Raw genomic sequence first — 16,728 nt, forward strand, 5'->3', positions numbered from 1 at the left:
TCCGCATACAGTTGCTGTATGCGGATTGAGAGGACACATTGCATTTACACTTGTGTTCAATGTGTTCACAATGCGTCCCTGACCACCTCCGGAGGTGGTTTGGCTGATCAGATCGCAATCCTCTTCAATGTGTCTTGGGGGCGTTTACACCTGTACTTTCAAGTAGTCACTGGTCAAGCACTATCAGATTGCAATCTGATCACAGAAAACGCATGTTAGTGCCAGGTGTAAATGACCTCTCTGGTACATTAAGAATGTGTGGAACTGTATGCCTGTGAGGCAGGGTGTTGCTGGAAAAGAGCTTGATGCTTTAAATAAACAAAAGAAAAACTGCAATTTGTTATGCATTTGTACTAATTTTTAGCTGATGTTGACATCTACAGATAATGCAAAACGTACGCTATGTTACCTATGCTGCAATATATATATATATATATATATATATATATATATATTTATTTATTTATTTATTTTTTTTCCCCCGATTTTTTTATCCCATTTTTATCCCCCATTTGTGCTAATTTTAATTTATCGATCTGGGGAGAGCCGAAACTTGCTCCATGCTTCCTCCGAGACATGGGCAGTTAGCCAGCCACTTCTTTTCACCTGACAGAGGAAGCTTCACCGGTAGGACATAGCACGTGGGAGGTTCACGCTATTCCAACCAGTTCCCCTCCCTCTGAACAGGCGCCCTTAACGACCAGAGGAGGAACCACATTAGCAACCAGGATATTGCATGTTTTGGTGAAGGGGGTTCCTATATGAAGGAAACCCCCGGGAGGCACGGGGAGAACATGCAAACTCCACACAGAAAGGCCCTTTTGACGACCCCACCTGGGCGGTGGGCACTCGAGGACATGCGGACGGGCATGCATTCCTTCAGCGTTCACAGCGTCCCAGGTGGGAATCGAACCCAGGACCTTCGAGCTGTGAGGCGACAGCGCTTACCACTGCACCACCGTACCCCCTCCTATGCTGCAATATTGTATTTTCTATGTATATCAAAGAAGTGACTCAGGAGTCACTTCTTTGATTCAAATTCAGACTAGACAATAGATTTGAATTTTAATCTAAATTGGAAATGGCTGTTTTGTAAGCTTGAACTTGATGGTGTCTTTTTTGTTTCAGATTCAGACTCAGATTCACTTTTACTGGATTTTAACTGGATAGGGGACGTGCCTCGCCCACCATGCATTCGGACGGAGGTTGCTCACTGGCGCATGAAGCCATCATGGGGGTTTTTTCTTCCTGGTTTTACTTCCTGATTACTTCCTGACCATGCGGCCCAAGGCGAAGTGCGCATGTGTGCCATGACGTGTTCCATGATGTGTTCCCACCCCTCCCACCCATGGATTGTATTACAAGAAGAAAATACACCTGTATACAGCTCTTAGTGGCTTCTGAAGAAAAAATGCCCCATAAAAAATTTGTTGATAATTAAAAGAGTTGTTTTATACTTTGAGCTTACACCATACTTACACCCGGAAAAAATTCCCCTGGGTTTAACAGCTACCGGGGTCCCCATGCAAGTGGATGGGAATTTTCCTTTCTGGGCTGCATGGCGTCATGTGACTTGCAATACAGAGCTTCGCCACCATGTTCAAATGGCTTCACAGCTCAGCGCTATTCCTGGGGGCTTGGACTGGACCTGGACGAACCGACCAGCGCATGCGCAAACACTCTTTGACCCGGAAGTCGAACAGTATGTAAAACTGTTACGTTAGCGGCCAGGGAGGGATTAGCTAAAGCTAAATGTGAAGTTCGTTGATATAGAGCTAAATCTGTGTATAGAAAAAATATTTTTTAAATGGAATATCTTAGTTTCAACTCTCTCTGCGCTCTCTCTCTCCACATAAACACAACCTCGCTCGACCACATAAACACAGAACACAGCAAAACAATGTCCTAGAGACAGTCCGCAAGTCTGGGAACGCCCACAAAATGGCTGGCGCGCGAGTGGGGTAAAACCGCCGATATAGCTCATGGGCTGACTCAACAAAAGATGGTGCTGCGGCTCTAAATTACAGGTTTGGGGGTTCTAGAGCAGAACACAATACGTCTGCTCAGATGTGCGTTTACTGCGGTGGTTAAATCCCCGATCGTGTCTGCCTGGGCTGGGCTATCAGCTAAATTCTAACTTTGCTGAATGGATAGAACAGGGTTTTTTACCCCACCCTGACCACGCCCCCAGCCAGGCTGAGCCAGCTAACCAGCGTCTATTGTGGGCGTTCCTAGAGCCTGTATGGGCGTTCCCAGACATGCGGACTGTCTCTATCGAAACGTCTCTCAACATAAACACACTGCCACACTATTATATAGCCTATGCGAGAAGTGATCGTTTTGAGGGGAAACATTTGTATAATTGTATCATCTTTTTTAATGAAATAGCTGCATTATTAAGAGACCAGTTGTTAGAATTGGCAGAGCCTGCGGGGAAAGAGTGCATATCGCCACCTATCGTAGCAGAGGCAACGTGATTCCATCAGAAAAATCGATGTCCCACCCTCATGTATAGCCTACTTGGACAAGGACAGTAGTCCGAGTAAATAGCCTAATCAAGCTATAACCATAGCTTGACTTAACTGTGCATGGAACGTACTGACTGTAATGAGATGTTATATGCTGCATGAAAAAAGCTCAACTATGTATGGATGGACAAATAGATACAATGACATCATTTAATGCATTTGAAACCTTCTTGTAAACATATAAAGACACCATAACCTATGATTTATATGCTGTGCAGTTTGAATTGAGGCCAGTTGTTTATTATGACTTTCAAGTCCAAGCTCTGGTTTAGGCATAGCCCGACTGTGAAACCTGTCACAGCTACTAACTTTGTACCATAAATCTGCACTAGCATGCCCATAGCACTGTCCAGCACCATGGTGGTTAGGAGGCTGCATCTCCACTGTAACCATTTATGATCCAGATGCTGTTGCTCTCATGTTCCATTAACATTTTCAAATAATTCCCCTCTGAAGGATCTGTGTGAGGACAGTAGGCTGAGCCTACAATCTCAGTTTCCTCTGAAAGTATGAAATGTGCTTTCCAAGCACATCTCCCGTTTCTTTTCCTGATTTCCCTCAGGAGCCTCTGTGGATCTCATCTCCCCTCTGTGTATGTTACGCACTCCTCTCTTACCACATTACACACTTGTTGAGGTGGACTCAGCACAAAACCGCTTACAGAGACATTTCAGAGATCTGATGTCATCTCCAGTGCTGCTCACTGATCGCCTATTGATATGTATACTTTGTAAATGTTCTATTGTCTAAGGGCAACAAGGGTATGTTTTTCTGAAGGACATGGATATTATAACATGGCATAGCATCATCAGTACTGGGCAAGTGCAAGTGCACAAGAGGACTATAAAATGTCATCATCTCTGTCAGGGATACAAATAATAACACTGTCTACAGTTTAAGTTACGCTCAGCTCTGGCGATCTGTGGACTTGTAATTTTCAAGTCTGCACATGGCAGTCAGTTGATATGTGGTTGGGTTTTTGCTGGAACACCAAATACCAAAGCGACCACATTAAAACAGGCAAACACTGTCCTTTGGAGTAAAGGGCTTTCCCCTCCCTGCCAAGGTGCTACTGAAGGCCAGGACCCTGATAGCAACATGCACTATACTGACAGCGGCCTGACTTTACTGAAGGCCAGGACCCTGATAGCAACCTGCACTAAACTCATAACAGCGGGCCTGACTTTACTGAAGGCCAGGACCCTGATAGCGACCTGCACTATACCTCTGACAGCGGGCCTGACTTTACTGAAGGCCAGATAGCAACCTGCACTATACCTCTGACAGCGGGCCTGACTTTACTGAAGGCCAGGACCCTGATAGCAACCTGCACTATACTCCTGACAGTGGGCCTGCCTTTACTGAAGGCCAGGACCCTGATAGCAACCTGCACTATACTCCTGACAGTGGGCGTGCCTTTACTGAAGGCCAGGACCCTGATAGCGACCTGCACTATACTCCTGACAGCGGGCATGACTTTGGGGATTTCAGGACATGATGGTGAAAGCCTTCTGTGCACATGCTCCCTAACTTTGAGATGCAGCTGGATCCGGTGGTGGTGAAAAAAACCTATTTTGACATAAGGCGCCTGTTTAGCTTGGATCAGCTCTCTTGTACAGAAATGTCACAATATGGGAGATCAATTGCAGCCATGTGAAAACCCAAATTGTACTAGTTGACTGGTGCTTACGTAGGTTTCCATGCTCTGGAAGCCCCACATATGGCACACGGGACAGGCCTATATATATTTTCCCTTTCAGCCTCCATGTATGAAAAAGAAAGAAATATTCCAGTAGAAACACTTCACAGGCATTATATTTTGATTTCTGACAGAAGCAATCAGAGTTGGCAATCTCTAAACTGAACAGTTATGAACTAAAAAATTGAGGTAAGGTTGAGGTGCTCTCTGTGGTTTTGAAACAGTTCCTGTTCCATCTAGATTTCTTTTTCGTCGGTGTCGTACAGTGAGTTGCGGAAAATGAAGACAGATGCAATTAGCAACAATGTTTGGACTCAGCCCTCTGGAGCCGGCGGCTCTGTGTTGACTTTGAAATGTGATTAGGTCCCCTGTCTGACCAAGTTGCTTTCACCTCACCGCGAATAACTCTGTACAGATGACTTCAGCACGCTTTGCCTCTGATGGACTCCCTCCATTGCACCTTTGACCTCACCCATATCCTGAGTGAGAGGCCCTGAGCGGGACATTATGGCACATCACAATTAGGCTTCCTCGCTCTCTCGCTCTTCTCTGCCTTAGTCTGAGTGCCAAGAACAATATCCAGCCGCATGTCAGAGCAGCACCACGCTGGTCACTGACGTTACTCACACAGTACGAAGCTTAGGATGGATAGCTCCCCAGACACCTCCTGTAGTACTGTGATTGCTCATTGTGGAGTGGAGTATTACCACATGTAGTATATTATGTGTTGCCGGATTGGTTTTAATAACCAATCGTCCTTTCTCATTAAAGTCAGTTCAAACAAGTATTTAACATCACCATGCATGACATTACCTCCAAAAGACTTCTGCAGTCTGTGGGTGTTCTGCCACATTTCAACAGCTACAATGAAGGCAATTAGGTAGATGTTCCATCATAAGAAGTGATTGGAGTTTAGAATGAGAAGAAACCCAGCGCCACAAGCTTTTGACACTGCAGTCAATTGATTTCCACACACACACACACCCACACACACACACCAGGCCCGTATCTAGCTATGAGAACAGGGAGGTCCGGACCTCCCTAATAATTTCAGAAAAAAAGAAGAAAAAATCTTTTTTTTTTTCTTTTTTTTATACAAATGTAATTAAAAATATTTTGCAGTGCACTATGTCCCTTTCTTGTTTAAGAATGTTTCGGGAAATTAAAATGTAGCCTATTTAAATAGAATTATCAACAATAACAATCAAGGAAGTTACATGCTTGTAGGCTAGAGAAGAAGAAGAAGCGTGCATGCACGCACATGTTGTGTTGAACCAACCAACAACCAATACGAATTGTTTAATCTGGCAATAAAGAAATGTGAACTTGACATGCTATTTTAATAGCCTACTCAAAAATGCAGCTCCCACTATACAGCAAAGAGAGGAGTCAATGTTTCTTGATATATGCCATTCAGATCAGAATAATTAGTCTAGTCATTAAGTTTGCTGATAATTTTTCTATCATGTTAAGTCTGTGTCATGTTAACTGGTGTATTCAGAGCAAATAGGGAGCTATAGAGCATTATCATCATGCTATATATCTCCCTCTTTGCTCTGAATGAGTGAGAAAAGGAGAAAATACTGAATAATTACATCACAACAGTATCCGAATGTTAATTAAAAATGAGATATTCCTCTAAATACGGCTAAAAAAGGTAAAAAAATTTTTTTTAATCTTTTAATAAAAAAACTTTTTTTTAAATCGCCGTGCCCTAACGGGCGCCCCAAATCCACCTCCCTTTGCCATGTCTGGACCTCCCCAATTTCGAAATCCTGGATACGGGCCTGACACCGACACACACACACACACGCACACACACACACACACACACACACACACACACACACACACACACACACACACACACACACACACACACACACACACACATCACCATACTCTGCTTGGAATTAATGACAGTGAGAAAGGGCAAATTGGATGCCTTTGCATTTGAGCCTGTTCTTACATAATCCTCATAATTGCAAAATGATTTTTAAGTAGGATCTTCACCTCTTCAAGACAAATATTCACATTTTTGCAGCCTAGAATCCAAAAAACACATGATTGCCCTCTTGGTCTGAAGGTACCTACATGTTGGAGTTGCAATGACTGGTGAGGTTCATTCATTATTGTTCGAGCTTGAAATATATAGAGCACTTTTACATCCTCTCAGGGGGTCTAACTTGAGGTTTGACATTCAGACAAGTCATGACTATTGTTCGCTATCCTTAGTTGCTTTCTTCCTACTATTCTGAGAGTGGTTTTATACAGAGGCCTCCATTTAGTTACATAAATATGCGCAACAGCAATTATTACAGAAATTCAGAATCCAGATGAACAAGAATAATCAAATCCCATCCCTTGTACAGTGAAAACCCATAGCTAAACAGCATAATCTGGAGTTATCCGATTTCACTTTTCTTTTCTGGTAAGAATGCTCACGACCACAAATTTGGAGATAGCAGCACATTCCCTGTAATGTCATGTTTTCAGAGAAAATTGCAGAGGAAGAGTGAAGTTGTGCATATCGAGTCTACTTGGGAACAGGGCTTGTGGAGCAAGAATTAAAGGGGGGTCAAATATTGATCGCCTCCCCTGTTTGGATCGTGCGATATTGCTGACGTGTGTGAGTACAAGTCTCTCGCCCTCTCTGCACCGTGGACATGTGCTGGACAGATGTTCAGCCACTGGGTGCTCTCTGCAAGTTTGTATTGTTTCCTGGCCCCCAGGCTTGCTCGATAACCTTGGTCCCACTGCCATCGAGTGCGACAGTGCTGAAGTCAGCACTGGGCTCTGAATCAGGAGTGTGGGCTGCTGATTTATAACCTGACACGCACTAGGAGCGAGGTGATGCATATCTAAAAAGTCGACAAAAGAACCATTGAAATTCATATGAGATGCTGGAATTCGGATTCAGAGGGGGGATGCTCGGCTTTGCAACATCCAGCAGTGAGGCATTTGTCTTCAGATCTTATTGATTTATTTTTTGACAGATATTAGAGGGAGGCCAGTGGTGGGTGTCTTTGGCAATGTCATCTCCTCTCCCTGTCTTGGATTCATTTGTTGACCAAGAAAGCTTTCATGGAACTGGAGATCGAGCTGAGGTTTTTCATGGAATCTTTGGCGCATCATGCAGCCCCCTTTAAGTTTATCCTATTAAGGCCGCCCGAGGAGTAGCCTATTTTCTGTAAGACAAACACGTAAAATGATGGATAGCTACTTTTCATGCTGAAATGTGTTCATGGTTCTGACAGGAGCATCACTATATTGGACTGGGGTACACAGACACTTATATCATGTGTGGTCAATGCCATCACTGCCTGTAACTGCTCTGTCCTACAAAAACACACAGCACTTTGATTTACAGAGGCGGAAATGGTAAATGACTGTTTATATTTACGTTTTTTTACAGGCTTTTGTTTAAAGTTGCGATAAGCCTCTAGACCCCTTCTTTCACTAGCCTGGCAGGGAGATGCAGGACTTGCTGGGAGCGACTCATTACTTACGTTTTGCCTGTTTGTCGGGTTGACCTATGGCACCTTGGCAAGTGCAGATTACAAAGTTGCAGAAACATTGCCAAGACTTACTTACGTCAGAGACCAGACCACCAAGAACTGCATCCACACAGAGGTTGAATCTGACAAACAACAATCAAAGTGAAGTCAGACTAAGTGTTTCGTTTTGGAGAATTACGCAGAATTGCAATGGGCCCTGCAGCCTGGTCTGTAAGCTTAATGGAGACGTTCAGTTTGGTGCCTGGCTAACTCTTTCAGTCCACTTATCTAGCATCAAATCTACATTATTGCATCTTGAATTTCCACAGGTTAGATTTATTTCACTTCAGGCGCTGCCTTGTGCTGTTTATTTAGCATATGATTAATGTACTTGATACTCGAGATATTATTAGAATGTGTCCTGCAGGAAATTGGCTGGATCCATCCCCTTGAATTGCTGTATTGTTTGCCTTATTCACGCCATGCCCATTTTTCCAACTCTCTCGGCAGTTGATGGGTTGGCTTTTCTTTTCTTTATGGGACGGATGAGTAAGCTGGCAATTGCACGACTGCATTGGCCCTTTTGTAGAAGACAGGTTGAGCAGTTCAGGACCACATTGTTTAACTTCAGTGCCTGGGATCCTCTGGTTCTATCCTTCATTACAAAATTCACTTTTAACCATGTGCTCTATTTTGGTTCTCCATTGAAATTGACTCAAAGCTGACTGAATAATGACACAAAGTTGAATACGGATTCAGGTGAAATGTTGAACAGGAAGATTATTATAACATTTTCATTTATTATTAGCAGCACTTTCACAAAATTGTTTAAATAGCAATGAGTAAGTGACCATTCGTTATTTATGGGAGGGGTCACTGGAGGAAAATAGGGGAGGGTGATGCTTTTTAAAATGTAGTCTCAAGGAGGGTGCTCTGTTATTAATTTGAGTCCATATAGGAGGGTCATACAAATTTAAATTGATCAAATATAATTTATTTTATCTTATCTATTTATTTTTTTAAGTACAGGGGAATTGACACTGCTTTAGAACTGCTCGTAGTTAGGTAGTAACTACAGGGGTGTGGGCTGTATTCTAAAGCAGAGTCAATTCCCCTGTACTTACATAGTAACTACAGTATAACTACAGGGGTGTGGGCTGTATTCTAAAGCAGAGTCAATTCCCTTGTACTTACATAGTAACTACAGTATAACTACAGGGGTGTGGGCTGTATTCTAAAGCAGAGTCAATTCCCTTGTACTTACATAGTAACTACAGTATAACTACAGGGGTGTGGGCTGTATTCTAAAGCAGAGTCAATTCCCCTGTTCTTACATAGTAACTACAGTATAACTACAGGGGTGTGGGCTGTATTCTAAAGCAGAGTCAATTCCCTTGTACTTACATAGTAACTACAGTATAACTACAGGGGTGTGGGCTGTATTCTAAAGCAGAGTCAATTCCCCTGTACTTACATAGTAACTACAGTGTAACTACAGGGGTGCGGGCTGTATTCTAAAGCAGAGTCAATTCCCTTGTACTTACATAGTAACTACAGTATAACTACAGGGGTGCGGGCTGTATTCTAAAGCAGAGTCAATTCCCCTGTTCTTACATAGTAACTACAGTATATCTACAGGGGTGTGGGCTGTATTCTAAAGCAGAGTCAATTCCCCTGTACTTACATAGTAACTACAGTGTAACTATAGGGGTACAGTCTGTATTCTAAAGCAGAGTCAATTCCCCTGTACTTACATAGTAACTACAGTATAACTACCAGGGTGAGGGCTGTATTCTAAAGCAGAGTCAATTCCCTTGTACTTACATAGTAACTACAGTATAACTACAGGGGTGCGGGCTGTATTCTAAAGCAGAGTCAATTCCCTTGTACTTACATAGTAACTACAGTGTAACTATAGGGGTGCAGGCTGTATTCTAAAGCAGAGTCAATTCCCCTGTACTTACATAGTAACTACAGTATAACTACCAGGGTGAGGGCTGTATTCTAAAGCAGAGTCAATTCCCTTGTACTTACATAGTAACTACAGTATAACTACAGGGGTGTGGGCTGTATTCTAAAGCAGTGTCAATTCCCCTGTACTTACATAGTAACTACAGTATAACTACAGGGGTGCGGGCTGTATTCTAAAGCAGAGTCAATTCCCCTGTACTTACATAGTAACTACAGTATAACTACAGGGGTGCGGGCTGTATTCTAAAGCAGAGTCAATTCCCTTGTACTTACATAGTAACTACAGTATAACTACAGGGGTGTGGGCTGTATTCTAAAGCAGAGTCAATTCCCCTGTACTTACATAGTAACTACAGTATAACTACAGGGGTGTGGGCTGTATTCTAAAGCAGAGTCAATTCCCCTGTACTTACATAGTAACTACAGTATAACTACAGGGGTGTGGGCTGTATTCTAAAGCAGAGTCAATTCCCCTGTACTTACATAGTAACTACAGTATAACTACAGGGGTGTGGGCTGTATTCTAAAGCAGTGTCAATTCCCCTGTACTTAGTAACTACAATATAACTCAGTGGTTCCCAACCTTAGGGTCGTGACCTTAGGTTTGTTTTTTTACACCACACAATTTAAAACTAGCGAAGATGATTAGGGTCACTTGGATTTTTTTTTTAAGTTTTTTAGTTTTGTTCTGAGTTTAAAGTGAAAGTTGTAATCTCTAAGATTTCAGTTTTGTTCCCTTGGGTGACACCTATGGCGATGAGTGGTAAATGCAGGTGACATCCAAACAGTGTCAATGGGCTCACTATCAGATAGTGACTTTTTTATGAAAATGTTTGAGATTATAACTTTAAATCAGGATTCTGAGAATAAAGGCAGAATTCTGAAAATAAAGTCAGAATTTTTAGATTAAAGTCAGAATTCTCAGATTAAAGTCAGAATTCTGAGGGGGGAAAGAAGCATACATGTGACATCACAGATGATGTCACTGATGATATTATCAACGGTGTACTGGAATTTGAATGTCTAGGGTCCCTATATTTTTTTACGTCAAAATCGGGTCACGAGCCAAAAAAGGTTGGGAACCCCTGGTATAACTACAAGGGTGCAGGCTGTATTCCCTGTACTTACCTTGTGAGTACAGATTTAGTACCCTGTACTTACAGGGTAAATTCACTTCTTAAGGTGTGGTACCCCGTACTTACCGTGTAAGTACAGATTTGGTACCCTGTACTTACAGGGTAAATTCACTTCTTAAGTACAGGTGTGGTACCCTGTACTTACCCTGTAAGTACAGATTTGGTACCCTGTACTTACAGGGTAAATTCACATCTTGTACCCCATACTTACCGTGTAAGTACAGATTTGGTACCCTGTACTTACAGGGTAAATTCACTTCTTAAGTACAGGTGTGGTACCCTGTACTTACCCTGTAAGTACAGATCTTGGTACCCTGTACTTACAGGGTAATTTGCGGGCTGTATACTAAAGCGTTACCAACCCAACTTCTGCCTATAGGCTACTATAATGAAGATGCATTAACACCTGAAAATAATTAAATAGGCTAATAATAGACTAATGAAGAGGCTGCAATCAATCTTTTCACAGAAGAAGCTGGTGCTGCTGATGATGGCAATCATGTAAAAAAAAAAAAAAATCCATGCAGTTTCACCATGCAGTCACCAAAACGCAGGATGTGAAGAATGAAGATGTTTTAACCATAAAGTCCTCAGCTATACGCATATCGCAGCTGGCAACGGGAGCTCATTTAATTTAAAAAAAATGAACAAGGCTTTGAGCTTAATAATGCATTGGTCCTATTATATTTAATCTCATAGTGCAAGTCGAGCTGTTTGTGTGCTTTTCCTACAGTAAATGTATCCCATGTATGATGCCTGCCTCGCGCTGCCTATGATTTTATTGACAATGAACATTGTTATTGACACTGTTTTGCCAGCGAAATTATAGGCTATAACATTCGTTGTGGGAGGGTCAAACAAATTTTTCCAATCACTTGGGGAGGGCCAAAGAAAAATATATTTTGGTCACAGGAGGGTTGCAGCTTTTTATTTCAGAGCACTCAAAATTCCTCCAGTGACACCCCCCCCCCCTTCTGTGTGTGTGTGTGTGTGTGTGTGTGTGTGTGTGTGTGTGTGTGTGTGTGTGTGTGTGTGTGTGTGTGTGTGTGTGTGTGTGTGTGTGTGTGTGTGTGTGTGTGTGTGTGTGTGTGTGTGTGTGTGTGTGTGTGTGTGTGTGTGAACGTGGGGGAGAACGGGAGAATTTCCCCGAAGATTGGCTGGTTGAAACAGGAGAAACCAAGTGCAATTGGCATTCATATCAATGTTTAAAGTACATGGTTCCTTGTCATTTTGGATTTAGCCTGCGGTTTTTCACCTATCTGAAAAATATTTATTGGCTCACTTTGCGCCAGTGAAAGGTTTTCCCCTCCTGTTTCCTAACTCAATATAGTGTGTAACAACTACTTGTCTGCACATAAAATGCACACACACAACTCAGGCTGGAAACGAACAATATAGTGCAGGTTTGTTACTTGAAGGAACAATTGCTGAATTTGTATTTGTATTTATTTATCCAGGTTAACCTCATTGAGATTAAGAATCTCTTTTTCAAGAGTGACCTGGCCAACAAGAGCAGCACAAAGTTACAGACTCCACAACAAACAGCTGAAGAAATTATCAGCCTGTGCTAAAATAAGGCCCACACAAATTCACAATATATGGAGGCTTTGTCACATGGCAACTTTTTGGTAAGCTTTTAGATGAATAAGATGGAATATGTAGAAACTGTAATGATCTCTGGCCTGGCTGGGGGCATTGAGTTGTGGTGGTGTAAAAAATATAGGATACAGCAAAGAAAAGGAGAAAAAAAGTGCTAAACATAACACAACCAACAATTCTAATGTGGCAAGAACATGAATAAAACTATGAAAACATATGAGTTATAGGATTATGACCGTGTGCAAAAATGATGGTAGAAGGTTGAGAGGAAGAGAAAACTGAATGAAAATATCTAGGATACGTGGTCTGAAATAAGTTAATCATTTATTATCATGTGTATTCAAGATATATATATATTAAAAAAAAACATCACATGGATGCAACTGGGACGTATCATCAGTGATGTACCCTGGGGTCATAGGATGTTTCGGGTACTACAACATCATACAAAAATAAATAGAGTCTGCATACTGCTCGACTTGCTCCCAGTTGATTTGCTGCAACATCATACACCCTCACCCAGGTGACCCAGCCAGGGTTGATCAAGAGCACCTTTACGTCCCAGTAGCTACCCACGGTCAGCCCTCTTAGGGAAAGACAGGGCCACTCAATCCGCTGCTCCGGAACTACTCTGCCGGGACCGGGAGGCTCTGGCACGTGGAGGGACTGGGCTCTGTGGGTTGCCCCCTGTCCTCCTACGATATACTGTATATACAATATATATTATATTAAAAAAATAGCAAGAATATGATAATTTGATGAAAACAATGTCATTTTACAGCATACATTACATTACATGTCATTTAGCAGACGCTTATTCAAAGCGACTTACAATATCATATTTTGTTAACAGTAGGCTAGCCTAAGTCAAATATGCAACACCGTCAATGACAGCTAAGACCTTTTGAAGGAATAGAGTAGCACATGTAGAAAGTCGTTTCAGAAGGAATGACATGCAATATGCAGCCTAGATTGAATTTGCAAAGTCTACAGATATATCATCTCATCAAATTAGATTCAATTTAAAGATGTATGACTTGCAGATTTGCATAGCCTATGTGCATCTAGCTATTTACATGATCAAAAACACCAGATGGAGGAATGCACAGAAAAAAAATCACAGTTCATCGCAGAAAATATTTTAATTTAATGTTTGAATATTTCAGTGACACCCAATATGCAAAGCCAACTCAGCCGAAACAAAATTAGCCAGAGCTAATTCTTTATATCAAGCCTGTGAATGATCTCATGCAGGTGATGTCCAAAATGATTTATACCATGGTCTGGGTGAATACTCAATTCTGATTGGTTGCAGGGTGTCCATTAATTTGTAATAACGTACAGTGATAATGTACACCTAGCTAAATGATCTGTTCACCATTCATATCAATGCGCCAGGATCACGATAGAGCCGTTTGAGCTCTATACCACCGTTAATGCTTAATATGGCACTTTTATAAGTTTAGAAAAAAATTGAGTCGGTCAAAGTAACTATTTAGATTACCCCTGTGTGCTCACTTTAACAAAATAACGGCTAGATTTTTTATTTTCGTTTTCGGAGATCTGATGTTTATGTTAGTCAGCTCAGCTGACAGAAGCCGGCTCTCAGCTGTCAACTGTCAAACCCTCTGTTTACAACTGCAGCAAGCCAGCCAGGTGCTCTGGGAGAGCGCACGCGGTCTATCATTGAACGCACGCACGCACACGCCTCTTACGTCGCAGACGTTAACGTAATCCCCTACAATGCGAGTTTAAGTCAAGTCAAGTCAAGTCAAGTTTATTTGTATAGCACATTTCATACACAGAGGCAATTCAAAGTGCTTCACATAAAATGGTTGACAGGAAAAGAAAAGAAAAGAAGAGAATAAAATGGACATTTAAAAGCATCACAACAAAACTTAAAAAAAGAGTATAAAAAGTGCATTAAGCAACAGGCGCAGCAGTTGCAGAAAGAGCTAAAAACTTATAGAGGACTCATTGGGTTTGCATAGTAGCTGTCAGCAGTTAAAAGCGACGGTAAACATAAAAGTATTTAGTCTATTTTTAAAAGTAAGTAAGGTTGGGGCAGATCTGAGGTCTTCAGGCAATTTGTTCCAGCTAGCAGAAGCATAGTGGGTAAATGCAGCCTTCCCATGATTTGATTTGATCCTAGGGACAGTTAATAAGCTGGACCCTGTTGACCTAAGAGTTCTAGACGGTTCATAGCGTGGGAGCAATTCAGCTATGTATTTTGGGCCTAGGCCATTAAGTGATTTATAGACTAATAACAGTATTTTAAAATATATTCTATGACACACTGGCAACCAGTGTAAGGACTTAAGAACTGGAGTGATATGATTAGCTTTCTTAGTCTTCGTTAGAACTCTAGCAGCAGCATTCTGAATGAGTTGAAGTTGCCTAAGTTCTTTTTTGGAGAGACCAGAAAAAAGGCTATTGCAATAGTCTAACCTACTATAAATGAAGGCGTGAATTAGTTTTTCTAGATCCTGTCTGGACATGTATCCCCTAATTCTTGCTAAGATTTTTGACTTGATCCTTAGGCTTCAGGGATAGAGACTCAAGGCGTACAGTGATTTTAAGCCTTTGTTCTTTGGGGCCAAAGACGATCACCTCTGTTTTGTCTTTGTTTAGCTGTAGGAAATTCTGGCATATCCAGTTATTTATTTGATCAATGCACTGGCACAATGATTCTATGGGGGCATAGTCAGCTGAGGAAAGAGTTACATACAACTGAGTTTCGTCTGCATAGTTATGATAGGCTACTTTGTTTTTTTGCATAATTAGGCCTAGAGGGAGCATATAAAGGTTGAAGAGAACGGGCCCCAGAATGGATCCTTGAGGCACCCCACAAGTCATCCTAGTTAGGTCAGATGTGTAATTGCCAATGGAGACGAAGTACTTCCTGTCTTGAAGATAGGACTTCAACCACTGGAGGACCGTACCCGATAGCCCAACCCAGTTTTCCAGTCTGTCCAATAAAATTGAGTGGTCAACAGTGTCAAATGCAGCGCTAAGATCCAGTAGCACTAGAATCGAATTTTTGCCTGAGTCTGTGTTCATTCTGATGTCATTTATGACTTTAGTAAGCGCGGTTTCTGTGCTGTGATGGGGGCGAAAGCCTGATTGGAGTTTATCTAGGAGATCATTTGAGGTTAGGAATCTATTGAGTTGTAGGTAAACAACCTTTTCAATTATTTTGGCTATAAAGGGGAGATTAGATATTGGTCTGTAGTTACTGATTACCGATGCATCAAGGCTACGCTTTTTTAGTAGGGGTTTAATAACTGCAGTTTTCAGGGACTCAGGAAAAGTGCCGGTCAAAAGGGAGCTATTAACTATTTGCAATAGGTCCGACGACAGACAGTTATAAACGCTTTTAAAAAAGCTTGTTGGAAGGGTATCGAGACAGCACGAAGATGATTTAAGGCCTTGCACAGTTTCCTCTAAGATGTCGTGGTCGATAACGCTGAACTGGGACAAATTTATCGAACTAGGGATCTGCGGGTACGATGATGTCACAGCATTTCTTGGTGTGGAGCCACTAATAGCCTGCCTGATATTAATAATTTTATCCGTAAAAAAGGCAGCAAACTCATTACATTTGACAGTAGAGAGGAACTCTACACAGAGAGGCGGGTTAGTCAGTCTATCAACTGTGGCAAATAGAGTGCGTGCATTGTTCCACATTTTTGTTAATTATCTCGGAAAAGAACGATTGTCTCGACCTTTTCAGTTCGAGGTTGTAGGAGTGAAGGCTTTCTTTGTAAATATAGTGAATGTGAAGATTAGTTTTGCGCCATTTACGCTCAGCTTTCCTGCAATCTTTCTTTTTGCATCTAACGGATGCAGAATTTCGCCAGGGTGCTTTAATCTTGCCAGACAGCAATTTTAACCTAACAGGCGCCACACTATCAATAGCATTCAGAATTGTTGAATTGAAGTTATCGAGAATGTCACTGACAGAAGCTGATGTGGGAGGAGATAAAGAAAATGTCTCCATAAACAACACGCTGGTGCCTACATTAATGTCTCGTCTTTTAACGGTTTGTGACCTATTAATGATCTCAGGGGAGATTTCCATTTAAAAAAAGATGCAAAGATGGTCAGACAACGCAACATCAATAGTCGACACAGAAGAGGACTTGAAGCCCCTAGTAATAACTAAATCCAGGGTATGGCCTCGGTTGTGAGTAGGCCCTGAAACATGTTGAGACAGATCAAAAGTATCAAGTAAGATATTCAGTTCTTTGGCAAAATTATCCGTCGGGTTATCAATATGAATATTGAAATCCCCAGCA

The sequence above is a fragment of the Poromitra crassiceps genome, assembly GCF_964638095.1.
Source record: "Poromitra crassiceps genome assembly, chromosome: 1".
Classification (NCBI taxonomy): domain Eukaryota; kingdom Metazoa; phylum Chordata; class Actinopteri; order Beryciformes; family Melamphaidae; genus Poromitra; species Poromitra crassiceps.